The sequence below is a fragment of the Tupaia chinensis genome, unplaced genomic scaffold (genome assembly GCF_000334495.1).
Source record: "Tupaia chinensis unplaced genomic scaffold, TupChi_1.0 Scaffold000680_1, whole genome shotgun sequence".
Classification (NCBI taxonomy): domain Eukaryota; kingdom Metazoa; phylum Chordata; class Mammalia; order Scandentia; family Tupaiidae; genus Tupaia; species Tupaia belangeri.
This window is the reverse complement of record NW_006160204.1, coordinates 1744870-1760073: the sequence shown is the minus strand read 5'-3', so window position 1 is coordinate 1760073 and position 15204 is coordinate 1744870. Positions and strand designations below refer to the sequence as shown.

Sequence of the window (15204 nt, the reverse complement as noted above, 5' to 3'; positions counted from 1 at the left end):
TGGGGGGGTGCATTCTTCTTCTCTCTCTTTCTGTCTCTCTCTGGCAAGTACACATGTCCTCTGGCAAGGGATTAAAGAAAAAGGAATAAAGCACATGGCAGATGCTCTGTGATAGTTACACCATAAGAACAATGCACTATTGCTTGGCAATGTGCTCTTTACAAAGCAATTTCACATCAAAAATATATTTTAGCAATAATTATGTGAATTGGAGAGGTTTTTGCTATAGGACATGTGTGCTTGCCAGAAAGACAGAGAGAGACAGAGAGATAGAAAGTGAGAAATCACCCACCAGGGGGGATGGCCATGCCATAGTCCCTTCTCCTCCATTCTCCTCTCGGGATCTTGGGCATGCACACACACGCGACCCGGGGTGAGTTTAAACCACTGGATCCGAGACTCGAACTGCGGTCGACTACATGGGAGTCCAGCGACATAGCCATTATGCCAACTGTTGGTCCCTATATCCTGTATTTCTCACAAGAACTTGGATTTCATAAAAGTTGAGTGGATTCTCCCTAGCTGCGCTGCAAATAAGTTCAGATTGAGCCTTGTTTATATATCTTTTAACTACAAAATCTCTCTTTCTTTCTTTCTTTCTTTCATTTATTTATTTATATGGGAGAGAAGTTTTTGCCATAGGGCACATGCTCTCACCAGAAAGACAGAGAGACAGAAAGTAAGAAATCACCCCCCAGGGGAGATGGCCAGGCCGCAACCCCTTCTCCTCTATTCTTCTCTTGGGATCTTGGGCATAGCCATTATTCCTGGTCCCTTATTTATTTACTTTTAGAAGATTTTTGCTGTAGAGCCTGTGTACTTGCCAGAGAGAGACAATGAAAAGGAAAATGAAAAATCATTCCTCAAGGATAATGGATACACCGCAATCCCTTCTTCTCCATTCTCCTCCTGGGACTTTGGGCACCCATACACATGCACTTGCCATAATTTTCAAGCCACCAGGTCTGGGATACTAATTGTGGTCAACCATGTAGAAATCCATCACCTTAACCACCATGCCACTTGCTGGTCTCCTCTCTTATTTAGAATGCTAGAATAAATGCTTTTATGCACATTATTTTATCTGTCTAGCATTTGCATAAGTTAAGATGTACAGATATTCTCCATTGTATAGAAAAAGAAATAGATACACAGAACAACAATTCTAAGTACAAACATTCTTAAACCTTGGCTTCAACTGTTGTGACATTTTGGATTATTGTGTTTTAGTGGCATACCATGAAAGAGGCCTGTGGGAGTGCCCCAAACCTGGTACAAGCAACAAGAGAATGTATTATGTTAAATAATTGAAAAGCAATTTTCAGTTAATCTTTGGGTTATTACCACCTGTGGGAAATTGTGTAAAGTTGATGATAAAATAATCCTCCTGAGAGAGTGAAATACTCATCATAGTCCCTGTTTGCCACTGTTCCATTTCTTAAGAAATGTCATCTCTGGGACCAGCAGAATGTGTGATGGCTATGTTTCTGGATTCCCATATAATTGACCGCAATTCAAGTCCTGGACCCAGTGCTTAAACTCACACCAGGCATGCGTGCGTGCAAGCCCAAGATCCTGAGAGGGGAATGGAGAAGGGATTACAGGGTGACCATCACCCCTGGGGGGTGATTTATCACTTTCTGTCTCTCTGTCTCTCTTTTTCTCTCTGGTGAGTGCATGCACCCTATAGCAAAAGCCTCTCAAAAAAAAAAAAAAAGCCATCTTCCAGAGGAGCTAATGACAATGTAGACAAGCCTCTCTTTGTGTGTTGATAGAAATAACCAAGCTCTGTAGAAATAATAATTAACATGGTTTATTCCAAGAACAGTGATGTGTGACAGGTGACAGGCTGGCCCCCAAAATAGGACATCTGGAAGAGGCTTGTAGGATCTAGGTGGGTTTAGAAATTCTTTTTTTTTTTTAAGAGGTTTTTGCTATAGGGCATGTGTGCTCACCAGACAGACAGAGACAGACAGAGAGACAGAAAGCAAGAAATCACCCCCTCAAGGGGAATGGCCACGCCGCAGTCCCTTCTCCTCCATTCTCCTCTTGGGATCTTGGGCACGCACACGCACACGTGCCTGACCTGAGTTTAAGCCACAGGGTCCAGGACTTGAACTGCAGTCGACTACATGGGAGTTCAGTGACATAGCCATTACACTAACTGCTGGTCCCCTTATGTTAGTTAAATACACAATTCTTTTGTCTCAAAAAGACTTGGAGTCAGTAGAAAAGAATGTCTGAACGGAAGCTAGATGTAGGTAAGAAAGCCTCGCTGTATGCCAGGTGATGTTATGCCACAGTCAGGCTGAAAGGAGCTGCCCACAATCACTAGACCAAAGCAGTCTGTTACAACAAGATACAGATTTGTAGACATGACTCTCCCAGGCCACTTGGCAAGTATCTTAGAATAGGAAGCCAGAAATCAGTCTACACATGGCTCTGAAATGTGCATATTTTAGGTACCATGGGTTAGTTAAATAATACTGTCCCTCCACAACATGGTTCAGATTTCAGTTACCACAGTAAATAATCCATGAATAATTAAATACTTGATAGGTCTCCAGTCTATAAGTCGCTAAATAAATATCAGATGCACATATAGTCAGTGAGCAGTCACGTCACTCTCTTAGAGATCTGTCAGTGAGTAATGATAGCATATTGTTCATACACAGACAGCAAAGCATGTAGTTATAATGCCTCCTTGTCTCCTGATTATAAATCCCCATGAAATTTTACAAAAATGAATTATTAGAAGAGGAGCTTGGCCTATAAGGATGAAAGAGCAGCAAAGAAATAAAAAGTGGTAATGTTGGATATAAAATTCAAATAAGATATACACAAAGTTATAAAAAGAAGTAGTTGACTGTGGAAATATTCACAAGGCTGTCATTTCAGAGCATTTATATTTGCTGCAAGAAGAACTGAATAGACATGAATTTATCAACAAAAATGAGAAATACGATAGTAATGAAAAGGATAGCGATATCCCATAGACGTGTCACAGGCAAAACTTCATATTGAGGGAACTTTAGGAGATATTTCATGATATTGAAATATGAATTATCAAACATGATTCAAACTTAGGAAAGAGAATGACAATTCACCAAGGCGTGAAATAGATGCTTGCTTCATATTAGAAGTTATATGATGAGATGAAGGCAAGCAATGTTAAAACTACTTTTGATGTTTTTTACAAAGAAATAAAATGTATTAATTCTCACTTTTAAATATTTTAAGCTACCATGTAGTAGATAAATACATTTTAAAATTTTCTATATATTTTTAACCAGCAGTGAGAGAGAGCATTAAATGTTTTGACTAAAAGTTTAAAGGTTAGGGGACAATAATCTTTTTTCCCCCCTCCATTGGTTATTAAGGTCTTTTCACATGGTTTCAGCTTACTTTTGTGTTGTTAATTGGTCCTTCACTATTATCAAAGAGAATCTTTATCCTTTGTGAAGGAAGCTATGACAGCCATTAATCTCCATGGATAGGAAGAGGACAGAAGGAGTTTAATTTCTTATCAAACTCATTCTCTTTTCATTTTATGAGTAAGGGTTTAGATTTCTGACATTATTCCATTAGCAAAGACAAAAACAGCTTTATAGTTTACTAGTGGATTAATTTTTTAAATGACATACTTTAAGTCCACAGAAAACTATAGAAAACATTTGCACAGAATCCCATGTTAAATATTAACATTGTGCTATATTTGTTTTATATCATTACATTTTAAGAAATAGAAACTTTGTAGGTCCAGCTGTGGCAGTAAAGGAGATAGGGCACTGTATCCTAGGTTTAAATGCTGGGTCAACCCGAACATACTGGATAAGCCTGTGGGAGCTCTGGAAATCCTGGCTGGCTAGAAAGCTGGTGGGTGCAGTATTATAAAGTGACAAAATCTTTCTTTCCCTCGATTCTCTTCCTCTCATCAGATATTTACAGGACATAAAAATGGCAAAAAAAATTTTTTGAGAGTTTTTTGTGCTATAGGGCATGTGCGCTCACCAGAAAGACAGAGACAGAGAGACAGAAAGCGAGAAATCACATACACACCCCCAGGGGGGATGGCCGCACCACAGTCCCTTCTCCTCCATTCTCCTCTCAGGATCTTGGGCATGCATGCACATGTGCCCGGTGTGAGTTTAAGCCACGATGTCCGGGACTCGAATTGTGGTCAACTACATGGGAGTTCAACAACATAGCCATTACGCCAATTGCTGGTCCCACAAAAATGGAAAATTATTTGTTTATGATAATATGTATGATAGTATCTCTGGCTGAACCAATATCCGATGTGTTCATGATGGGAAAATTCATTTGGTATGCTGTAATGATACACAGTGATTAAATGTAAAATAAATTTTTTTGAGTGTCCTTTTTTGCTATAGAGTGCATGCACTTGCCAGAGACACAGTGACAAAGAGACAGAAAGCGAGATATTGTCTCTCAGGGGGGATGGCCACACCACAATCCCTTCTCTTCTCCTCTCCTCTCAGGATTTTGGGCATGCATGCACAGGTGCCTGGTGTGAGCTTTATGCCGCCAGGTCTGGGACTCACACCATGGTCCACTAGGTAACCATTGGAGTCCAGCTAGGTAACCATTATACCATCTGCTGGACCCCTGGATATAAAATTTAAAATAAATAAATAAATAAATAATAAAGGGACAAGATCTTGTTAGGGGGTACTCGTTTCTGTCTCTCTCTCTTACTCTCTCAAAAAATAAATGAACTTTAAAAACAAGTAAAACATGATAAATAGATAGTTGAAACTTTATCCTTCTTCATCCACCTCTTCGAGGATATTTGGATTGTATCAAGATAAGAGTAATATTTATAAAAATATGACATTGGAAAGAAGCATTTGAAATGACGAGGCTATGTTTCCATCCAACATCTACTACATGTTGGCTAGAGGCAGTTTTTCTTTTTTAACTTTTTGGAGCTCTGATTTTCTTGAGTACAGAAGTTGAGTAATAGAGAAATAATTGATGTAAAGCATGTTTACCCTTGATCTCTCAGTATAAGGCAGACATGAATCCCATTGCTATTGTTTTGTCTGTTGTCCACTCAGGAGAATTCAACATGGAGATAGCTGTGAGGTTTCCCGAAGTTGGTTCTGCCTCCTGAGCTAAGCCAGGCTTTCCCCTGAACAAGTGGAGCCATTCCTTACTTTCATCTTACCTTCCAGTTTTGAAAGCAGTTGTGTTTAAGTGACTCCCTGCATTCTCAGAAGAAGTCCTGCCCTGAAGCTGACAGTAACCCTACAGTAAATAATAATATAAAGTGAAGTTCTGGGGTGGGAAGCCTGCTTTAAAGAGAAAATAATTCTATGTAATCACTGGAGGTTGGAACCCCTGTCAGCTTACATACATGTCAAGCATTTCTCCATTTGCAGCCTCAGCCCCCCTGCCTCTAAAGTTGTGGGAATGTGTTGAATGCATTGGTTTGGTATCAAGTATTATTTGTTCTCTTCTTATCACAACCCTATTGTCTAGTTTAAACAGAAATAAAAGGGGCATCCCAAGACATTCCTGGCCGTGGTAGATTTGGTTTCAGCACCAACACAGCTAGAGGGGCATTGAAAAAATCTGCTTTTCTGAAAGGAGATGCACTTGGTTTCCTCCTGCAGATTTCATTGACAGTCTGGGCCCGTTCCAGCTAATCGATAAGTAAAGCCCAGTTAAGCCACATTTATTTCTAGAAGCAAATAGCAATCAGTGCATTACTGTGGGAGCTCAGGCCATGTCCAACAGCCAGATCAGTAAACAATAAGGGCTGGGCTTTGAGACCTCCATCTGAAGAAAAACCATGGCATCCCAGGCAGTGAAACAGACTAGATCTCTTCAATTTATGTATCATCCTGCTTAATTATCCAGAGAATAAACTCAACTTTGTATTTCCTTTAAAATACATAGGTACCTACTTTGTCAGTGGTCTTTTACCAAGACTTTTTCACATTTTAATGATTCGATAACAAGTAATCATTAAAATTGTGTAATTTTCTGCTACTTCAGGTGCTCTTGGAAATGTTATCTTGTTTTCTTCATAAACGAAGAAAAGAGTGTCTAAGTTTATAGTGGTGATGCATGTATTTATCTCACAGTGGTCAGTGTCTGAAAATGGCTTGCTGACTTTATCCTTTCAACTATCATGCGATCTCCTTAAAAGCATAGAATGGGTCTCACTCAGTTCCTTGACATCCTAGAACTTGTTAGGTGCTCAGTAAGTATTTATTGATTTAATGAATAAAGAGCTAAGGTTAATTTAGAGTCTCTGAAGTAGTTACCTGATTTTTATACTCTTGCCCTCTAAAGGCAGTATTCACTGATTTTTATTTTGATGTAATGGAATCAAGAGAACATGACTGCAAAATAGCTGAGTGACCTTGGGTAAGCAATTTCACTTCTTGAAAGAGAAAGAAAAGATAATTTGTGAATGCCTTTTTATTTCTAAGCTTCTATGTAACTTCCTTTAGAAAGAGTTCCAATGAGGCTTGTTTTAGTCATAATGTATCTCTTAAGCATCTTTTGTGTTATAATGTAACATCATAATGATAAAAAAAAATTCTTCCACTAGAAGGATCAAATGTGGAGATGTAATAGTTATAATAAGGCTGAGGAAGGGCCAATTATATCTTCTTTGTGTCAAGGCAAAGAAGCATTTGCTACCATCTAGAGATCATCAACAAGCACAATTAGAGTCATGTAAAGGTTTCTTGTGCTGTGTAGCCGAGAATCGGGATTTTAAACTAAGTATATTATCTAGGATTAATAAAGTCTATGCAAAATATTTGTTTAGAATTAACCTTTTGCCTTAGATTATACATCCAATGAAGATAAGAATTAATCTGTTTTATTGGGGACTAGCAGAGGGCGTAATGATTACCTCGCTGGACTTCTCATGTAGTCCACTGTGGTTCAAATCCCAGATCCAGCAGCTTAAACATGTGCCAGGCCTGTGTGCATGTGTGCCCAAAATTCCAAGAGGAGAGTGGAGGAGAAGAGATTTTGGTTCAGCCATTCCCACTGGGGAGGCAATTTCTCGCTTTCTGTTTCTCTGTGTCTCTGGAAAGTGCATGCACCCTATAGCAAAAATCTCTCTTAAAAAAATCTGTTTTGTACACTACAGCATGGTTTCTAAAACATATTTAGTGTACATATCTGTGTGCTCAAACACACGTATATGTGATATAAATAAATACCAGAACTCAAATATTGGTGTTTATGTGTGTTTGTAGTAGAAGATATTGGGTTCTCAGAATATGCATGATGTTTTATTATTATAATGCATGCATATTTTTCATAGAAAAAAATATGTCATGACTTTTCTGACAACCCAATATTTTTAGATCCTTTAAAATCTTTTAATTTATATGAACAGTCACCCAGGTCTGCTGTGTAGAATCATAAACCTGCTGCTTCAGACCCCAGAGTTGTGTATCCGCAAGACATTGTACAGGTTCACTTTAGCAGGAAATCAAACCTCCAAGCTGCGGTGGGAAATGACTAAGTCTTTCCTAACTATTTCCTCAGGGGCTCCAACAGTGAGCATTGATACCTCATTGGGCCTGTTTTACAAGTGAGAACATCAAATTTTTTTTTTTTTGAAAATTTAGTAAAGATTTATGTAGCCAACTTTTAATTACTTGAAAAACATATAGATAAAAATATCATATATAGTTTTTTTTTAATGTTTTACTGTATCATAGAAAAGGGACTGTGAAGTAATAACAGGACTTGATTTTTTTTTTTTTTTGAGAGGTTTTTGCTATAGGGCATATGCACTCCCAGAAAGACAGAGAGAGAGAGAGAGAAAGCGAGAAATCACCTCCCCAGGGGGACTGGTCATGCTGCAATCCCTTCTCCTCCATTCTCCTCTTGGGATCTTGGGCATGCACACACACATGCCCAGTGTGACTTTAAGCCACCGGGTCCGGGACTTGAAGCATGGTTGAGTACATGGGAGTTCAGTGATGTAGCCATTATGCTATCTGCCTGTCGCAGGACTTGATTTTTTAAAACATCACTTTGGGGACCAGCAGATGGTGTAATGGTTACATTGCTGGACTCCCACATAGCCGATCATGGTTCGATTCCCAGACCCAGTGGTTTGAAACTCATGCCAGGTGCATGTGCATGCATACCCAGAATCCTGAGAGGAAAATGGAGGAGAAGGGATTGTGGCATGGCCATCTCCCCTGTCTCTCTGTCTCTCTCTTTGGTAAGCACACACATCCTATGACAAAACAAAGATACAAACAAAGAAACTCTTTAAAACATCACTTTGGTTTCAAAGTGGAAAAAAAAATTGGCAAACAAAAACAAAAACAAAAAAAACAGATAAAATGAGGAAGGCCTAGAAATAAGGCATGAGCATAAAACAGTTCACAGAACAGCAGACCATGGCATGGGCATGTAACAGTTCCTAAGTGTGAAGGGAAGAGAAGTAGGCACATGTGAGAGATGCTTGGGATGTAGGGTTCATTGTGCTTGGTGATTTAATGTAGAGTCCAAGTAAAGTTTGAAAGATTATTTTGGGTATCGGAATTGAAAATTATAAGGGCTAATTAAATTTACTTAATTATAAAATTTGGTGTATTATCTATTAATTTAAATTTATTAGACTAACTATTCAAATTTTTTATTGTTTAATTTTGCCTTATATTATTTCAAAAATTTTAAGGACAAAAGTAAAAAGATATATTCAAGACTTTGTTTCTTTTTCCTTTATTATTTGAGGAGCAATATTTCATTGTCATTTTAAAACCCATTTATTAAATAAGTCCCTTTGTTTCTCTTTAGTAAGCTTTTTAGATTACTAAAATTAATGTTGACATTTTTTATAAAGGCTTGTTGCTATAGGGCATGTAAGTTCACTGGAGAGATAAGAGAGAAAGTGAGAAATTACCCTCTGGGGAGATGGCCATACCACAATCTTTTCTCCATTCTCCTCTTGGGATTCACACACACACGCATGTGCCCAGTGTGAGTTATAAGCCACTGGGTCAAGGACTTGAACTGTGGTCAACTACGTGGGAGTCCAGTGAAAGAACCATTACAACATTTTAATCATTTATTATGAAACTCTGTCATTTAACTGAAGCATTTTGCTTTTTGTTTTGTTCTAACTGATGTATTTGATTTTAGCTTAGTTATGTATTTGTACTTTCCTATTTTTCTTAAAATTTCCATAAGAGGCTTTTTGTTTCTTTTACTGTGATTTTTAAATATATCAAGAGTTACCTTTAAGTTTTTCTAAAACATTTATATTCTGGGCCTCAAAATAAAAGCATAAAGTGTAAATTTTCATTCATCCTCACAGATGAGGAATTAATATGCTCTATTCCAGTGGTTGTAGAATTAGACTGATTAATAGAATCAGCTCAAAACTTTTTAAATTCCCTATGCCCAGAAATACTATCAATTAAACCAGAAATTTGAGGGTGAAACTCAGATATATATAGTTAAAAAAACAATTAAAATTCCTCAGTTGGTTTTAATGATCTGCTAAGGTTGAAAAGAGTTCTCTTTCTCTTCTTTCTACTCTGTTCCTTTGATCATCCTCCTTCTCTTACTCATCTCATGAATCTAATCCATGTCTTTTTGGTCCAGTTGCCTATTGCAACAGTATAATGTAATATCTTAAATCAGGAATCACTTTATTTTATCTCAGGATGTTGTGGGCTAGGAATTGGGCAGGGTTCAGTGGGAGAACCTTTCATTACACATTAATATCACCATGATGGCTTGTGTTACTCTGCTGGCTGTTGGACTCATCTTGGGATGGATCCAAGATGGCTTTATTCATGTGTCAGACATCTTGTCAGAAATAACTGGAAGACTGGACTCAACTAGAATTATCTAATAGTATACCTAACCATAGCCTCTCCAGCATGATTTTGTGTTTCATTTTTGGTATACAAATTATAAAATGTTTCTTTATCTGAGTAATTAAAATGTTTTTCTCTAATTAAAAAAATAAACAGAAGCATACATTAATTTTTTGAGAGGTTTTTTCTATAGGGCGCGTGTGCGCGCCAGACAGAGAGAGACAGAGAGACAGAAAGCGAGAAATCCCCCCCACGGGGGATGGCCACGCCGCAATCCCTTCTCCTCCATTCTCCTCTCAGCATTTTAGGCAAGCACGTGCACATGCCCAGGGTGAGTTTTAAGCCACCGGATCCAGGACTTGAATTGACTATGTGGGAGTCCAGTGACATAGCCATTACGCTAACTGCTGGTTCCAACATAAATTAATTTTTTAAGAGAGATTTTTGCTATAGGGTGCATGTACTCACTGGAGAGACAGCAAGGTATCACTACCCAAGAGGTATGGCCACGTCACAGTTCCTTCTCCATTCTCCTCTCAGAATTTTAGGCAAGCACGTGCACATGCCCAGGGTGAGTTTTAAGCCACCGGATCCAGGACTTGAATTGACTATGTGGGAGTCCAACAATGTAACCATTACACTATCTGGTGGTCCTAATTTCTTTTAAAAAGAAGACTTCCATGGAAACAGAATAACTTCCATTTCTTTCATTAAAATTTTAATTGACATATAATAATTGTACATATTGTGGGGAACAGTACTGATTTTTTTTCATTTCATGAATATAGCCTGTATTGATCATGCAAGTAAGAGGGCAATAAACATACTCAGTATCTCAAACATTCGTCATTAGTCATTACTTTGCATTATATACATTAGAGATCTTCTAGCTATTCTGAAATATACATTAAAATTTAACTATGGTTTTCTAGAGCTCATTTCTGTTATCTACCTGTGACTTTGTATGTTGACCAAGTTCTTTGTAAATTCCCCACCACCTACTTTTTCCCAGCTCCTTGTATCCACCATTTTAATCTGCATTTCTATAAGATCAAATCTCCTATTTCCAACCATAAGTAAGAACATAATGAGTATCTAAACTTTACAGTGACTTTAATATATTTCCTTGCTGTTTTTAGGATTCTCCCTTTGTTTTTGACTTTTGACGATTGATGGCAATGTTTCAAAGAGGATCTTTTTGAATTGGTTCTATTTAGTATCCCTGTTTTCCTGAATCTGAATCTCTCCCTAAACTTGGAAAGCTTTTAGTTATTAATTCATGAAATAGTTTTTTTTAATCCCATTTCTCCTCCCTTCTCCTGAAAACCACATAATGCAAATAGATGATTGCTTAATGGTGTCCCATAGGTGATATAGGCTTTCTTCATTTAAAAAAATTATATTTTCTTTCTTTTTTGTCTGACTGACTTATTTCAGAAGTTCTGTCTCTAAATTCAGTTTCTTTCTTCTGATTTATCTAGCCTGTTGATGCTTGGGTATACACGCACATCCTCCCAGTATGTTTTCAAGCCACCAGTTCAAGACCTGAACCACAGATCTGGCAATGTGGGATCCAGTCATCTTAACCTCCACACTACATGCTGGCCCCCAAATATTCTTTAGTAAAGTGTCTACTAAAATATTCTGCCTATCTATTGTAAAATTCAGTGTTTCCTTATTAAAAGTTTTGGTGATTCATTAAAGGTTCATGATTTAAGCATTTAATTAGATGTATAGTTTGCAAATATTTATTTCACAATCTGTGACTTGCCTTTTTTATTCACTTAGTACTGTCAAAAAGAGAAATAGTTTCTGATTTTGATGAAGTTCAATTTGAATATATATATTTGACTGAGCTAATTTATGAATAGTGCATTTAATGTCTTATTTGAAAAATCATTGCCTAGCCCATGGTCGTAAAGTTTTTCTCTTTCATTTTATGTTAGAAGGTTTTTAACTTTAGAATTTACATTTAAGTCTTTAATCTACTTTCAATTAATTTTGTGTATTTATTAGGCATGGATTTAAGTTCAGTATTTTGCAAATGGATACCTTATAATTCTGACATTGTACTTAAAAAGCTGTCTTGGGACCAGCAGTTAGCGTAATGGCTTTGTTGCTGGACTCCCATGTAGTCGGCCGCGGTTTGAGTCCTGGACCCGGTGGCTTAAAACTCACGCCGGGTGCATGTGCGTGCATGCCCAAGATCCCAAGAGGAGAATGGAGGAGAAGGGATTGCGGCGTGGTCATCCCCTCTGGAGGGTGATTTCTCGCTTTCTATCTCTCTGTCTCTCTCCGTCTGTCTGGCAATCACACGCGCCCTATGGCAAAAACCTCTCAAAAAAAAAAAAAAAGCTGTCTTGATTGAATTGTCTTTGTTAACATAAATTGCATGTATATGTGTGTGTCCTAGACTATTTACTCTGTCCCATTGATCTATTTTTCTTCCTACATGTCAATACCACAATTTGGATTTTGGATTTTAATAGATAAGTCTTATAGTTGGATAGTGTAAATCTTCTAGGTCCTTTGCATTTCCATATGGATTTTAGAACTGCTCTTCAATTTGTACAAAAAACGTCTGCTGAGATTTTGACTGGGAAACTGCTGATTTGCAAAACAATTTGAGAATATGTATCTTTTTTTTTTTAAGTTTCATCCATTGTCAACCATTGTCATTTTAATTTGTGCTTTTCCAATTACTTACAAGGTTGATGACGTTTTCATCTATTTATTAGCCATGTAATTGGTCAGTGCCTGTCAAACAATTATCCATTATTCCTACTGAGTTATCTTTATTTTTTTTATTGATTTGGATTTTTATAGTCCTGATATGGACCTTTTGTTATTTATTTAAATATATACATGGACCTTTTGTTAATTATATTTTATATATATATATATGTGTGTGTGTATATATATATATATATATATATATATTACAAATACCTTCTTCTAATCTCTGCCTTAAGAGAATATATATCTTAACAATATTACATCTTCCTTTCCATCACTATTATATATCTTTTAACTAGTTCAGGCCCTCTTTAATTTCTCTTACAAGGTTTTTGTACTTTCCACTGGTCTATATACCTTGAATCACATTTATCTCTAAGTATTTTATGGCTTTGATATACTCATAAATTATATTTTTAAATGTCATATTTGATCTTTATTGCTAGTAACAGAAATGCGGTCCCCTTTTGTAGGTCGATCTTCTACCCTGCAGCCATAATAAGCTCACTTATTAAACCTGCTGACTTATTTATAGATTCCATAGGGCTTTCTACATAGAAAATAAAATCAACTCAGGATACAGTCTGACTTCTTCCTTTAATACCTGGATGTTTTCATTTCTTTTTTTTTGTCTCTTTTACAGCCTCTGGTTGAATAAAAATGGTGAGAGCAGAGATACTTGTTTTGTTCCTCCTGTAGAAAAAGGGCATTAGATTTTTCTTCAGTAAGTAAACTATTAACTGTAGGTTTTCTCAAGATTCAGCTCATCAGGCAGAGGAAGTTACAGTGATCCAGTTTTATGAAACAAATTACAGCAAATTTCATGGCTGGAAACAACAAATATTTATCATTTCAGTCTCTGTGGATTTGGGATCGAGAAGCTGTTAAAATCGATAGCTCTGGGTCAAGGTGTCACATGGAGGTTGCCGTCAAACTGTGCTGTCAGTCTTTGCCACTATACACGATGGCAGGCGATAAATCTGCAAAGCAGGATACTAAGGAGAAGAAACCTGAAGCCAAGAAGGCTGATGCCAGTGGCAAGGTTAAAAAGGGTGACCCCAAGACTAAGAAGCCCAAGAAGGGGAAGCCCCATTGCAGCCAAAACCCTGTCCTAGTCCGGGGCATCGGCAGATACTCCCAGTCTGCCATGTATTCCAGGAAGGCCATGTACAAGAGGAAATACTCGGCCACTAAATCCAGGATGGAAAAGAAAAAGAAGGAGAAGGTTCTTGCAACTGTCACAAAACTGGTTGGTGGAGACAAGAATGGTGGTACCCAGGTGGTTAAACCGCGCAAAATGCCTAGGTATTATCCTACTGAAGATGTGCCTCGAAAGCTGTTGAGCCACGGCAAAAAACCCTTCAGTCAGCATGTGAGAGAGCTACAAGCCAGCATCACTCCTGGGACCATTCTGATCATCCTCACTGGACGCCACAGAGGCAAGGGAGTGGTTTTCCTGAAGAAGCAGAGTGACTTGCTACTTATAACTGGACCACTGGTCCTCAATCAAGTTCCATTGCATAGAACACACTAGAAATTTGTCATTGCCACCTCCACGAAAATTGATATTAGCAAAGTAAAAATCCCAAAGCACCTTACCGATGCTTACTTCAAGAAAAAGAAACTGCGGAAGCCCAGACACCAGGAAGGTGAGATCTTTGACACAAAGAAAGAGAAATATGAGATTTCAGAGCAGCACAAGGTTGATCAGAAAGCTGTGGACTCTAGATTTTTTTGCCAAGAACCTAATTAAATAACTGATCATAAAAAAAGAAAAAAAAAAACTGTGCTGTCAATGCTGCAGTAATCTGAGAAAAATATTATTTTAATATTTCATATGTTACTATATATTTTTAGTTATAACACATTATTTACCTATAGGCATGCATTTAGACATATTCATAAACTCATCTCCTTATCTATATATACATATATGCTCACATATATGCATTATAGCAGTTTTTTTAAAATTTTGTTCTGATTTATACTCTTATGATTAAATTAAGAGTGCTCATGTCAAGGCAGCTTGTGGCATGATGGTTAAAGTATCTGAATCACACACAGTTGATTACATGGTTTGAGTCCTGAGCTCTGTGGCTTGAAAAACATGCTTGATGCTTGTGTGTATGTATCCAAAATTCCATAAGGAGAGATGGAGAATAAGGGATTGTGGCATGCCTGTTGTCTGTGTGGGGGCAGGGAGGGTACTTTCTCTCTCTCTCTCTCTCTCTCTCTCTCTCTCTATCTCTTTGGTGAACACATGCACCCTCTGTCAAAACTAAAAAAGAAAAAAGAATGCTCGTGTCACATCATCCAAACTGCATTTCGAATTGTGATTTTCCAATAGTAGAGGGCATTCCCAAGAGTGTATTTAATCTAACTAATGAATTATATTTTTGGTTAACAAAATTAACATTTATGAGAATTAGTGGGAAAATATTTGACTTGCTTAATATAGGTCATGTGTAAGCTGGTCTTTAGATGTCTCAAATTTTAACATATTTAAATTGTGTTTTCTTTAAATCTTATATATATGTATAGATAGATATACATGAAACTATATATATATATAAAACTAAATATATATCTATATGTCTATATATATAATTTTAAGAAATATTCATATCAT

At 37.2% G+C, this 15204-nt stretch overlaps 1 pseudogene; it reads left to right on the top strand.

The window, feature by feature from the left end:
* The first annotated feature begins 13526 nt into the window (after positions 1 to 13526).
* On the top strand, positions 13527 to 14298 carry LOC102492647 (60S ribosomal protein L6 pseudogene; annotated as a pseudogene).
* The last annotated feature ends 906 nt before the right edge of the window (positions 14299 to 15204 follow it).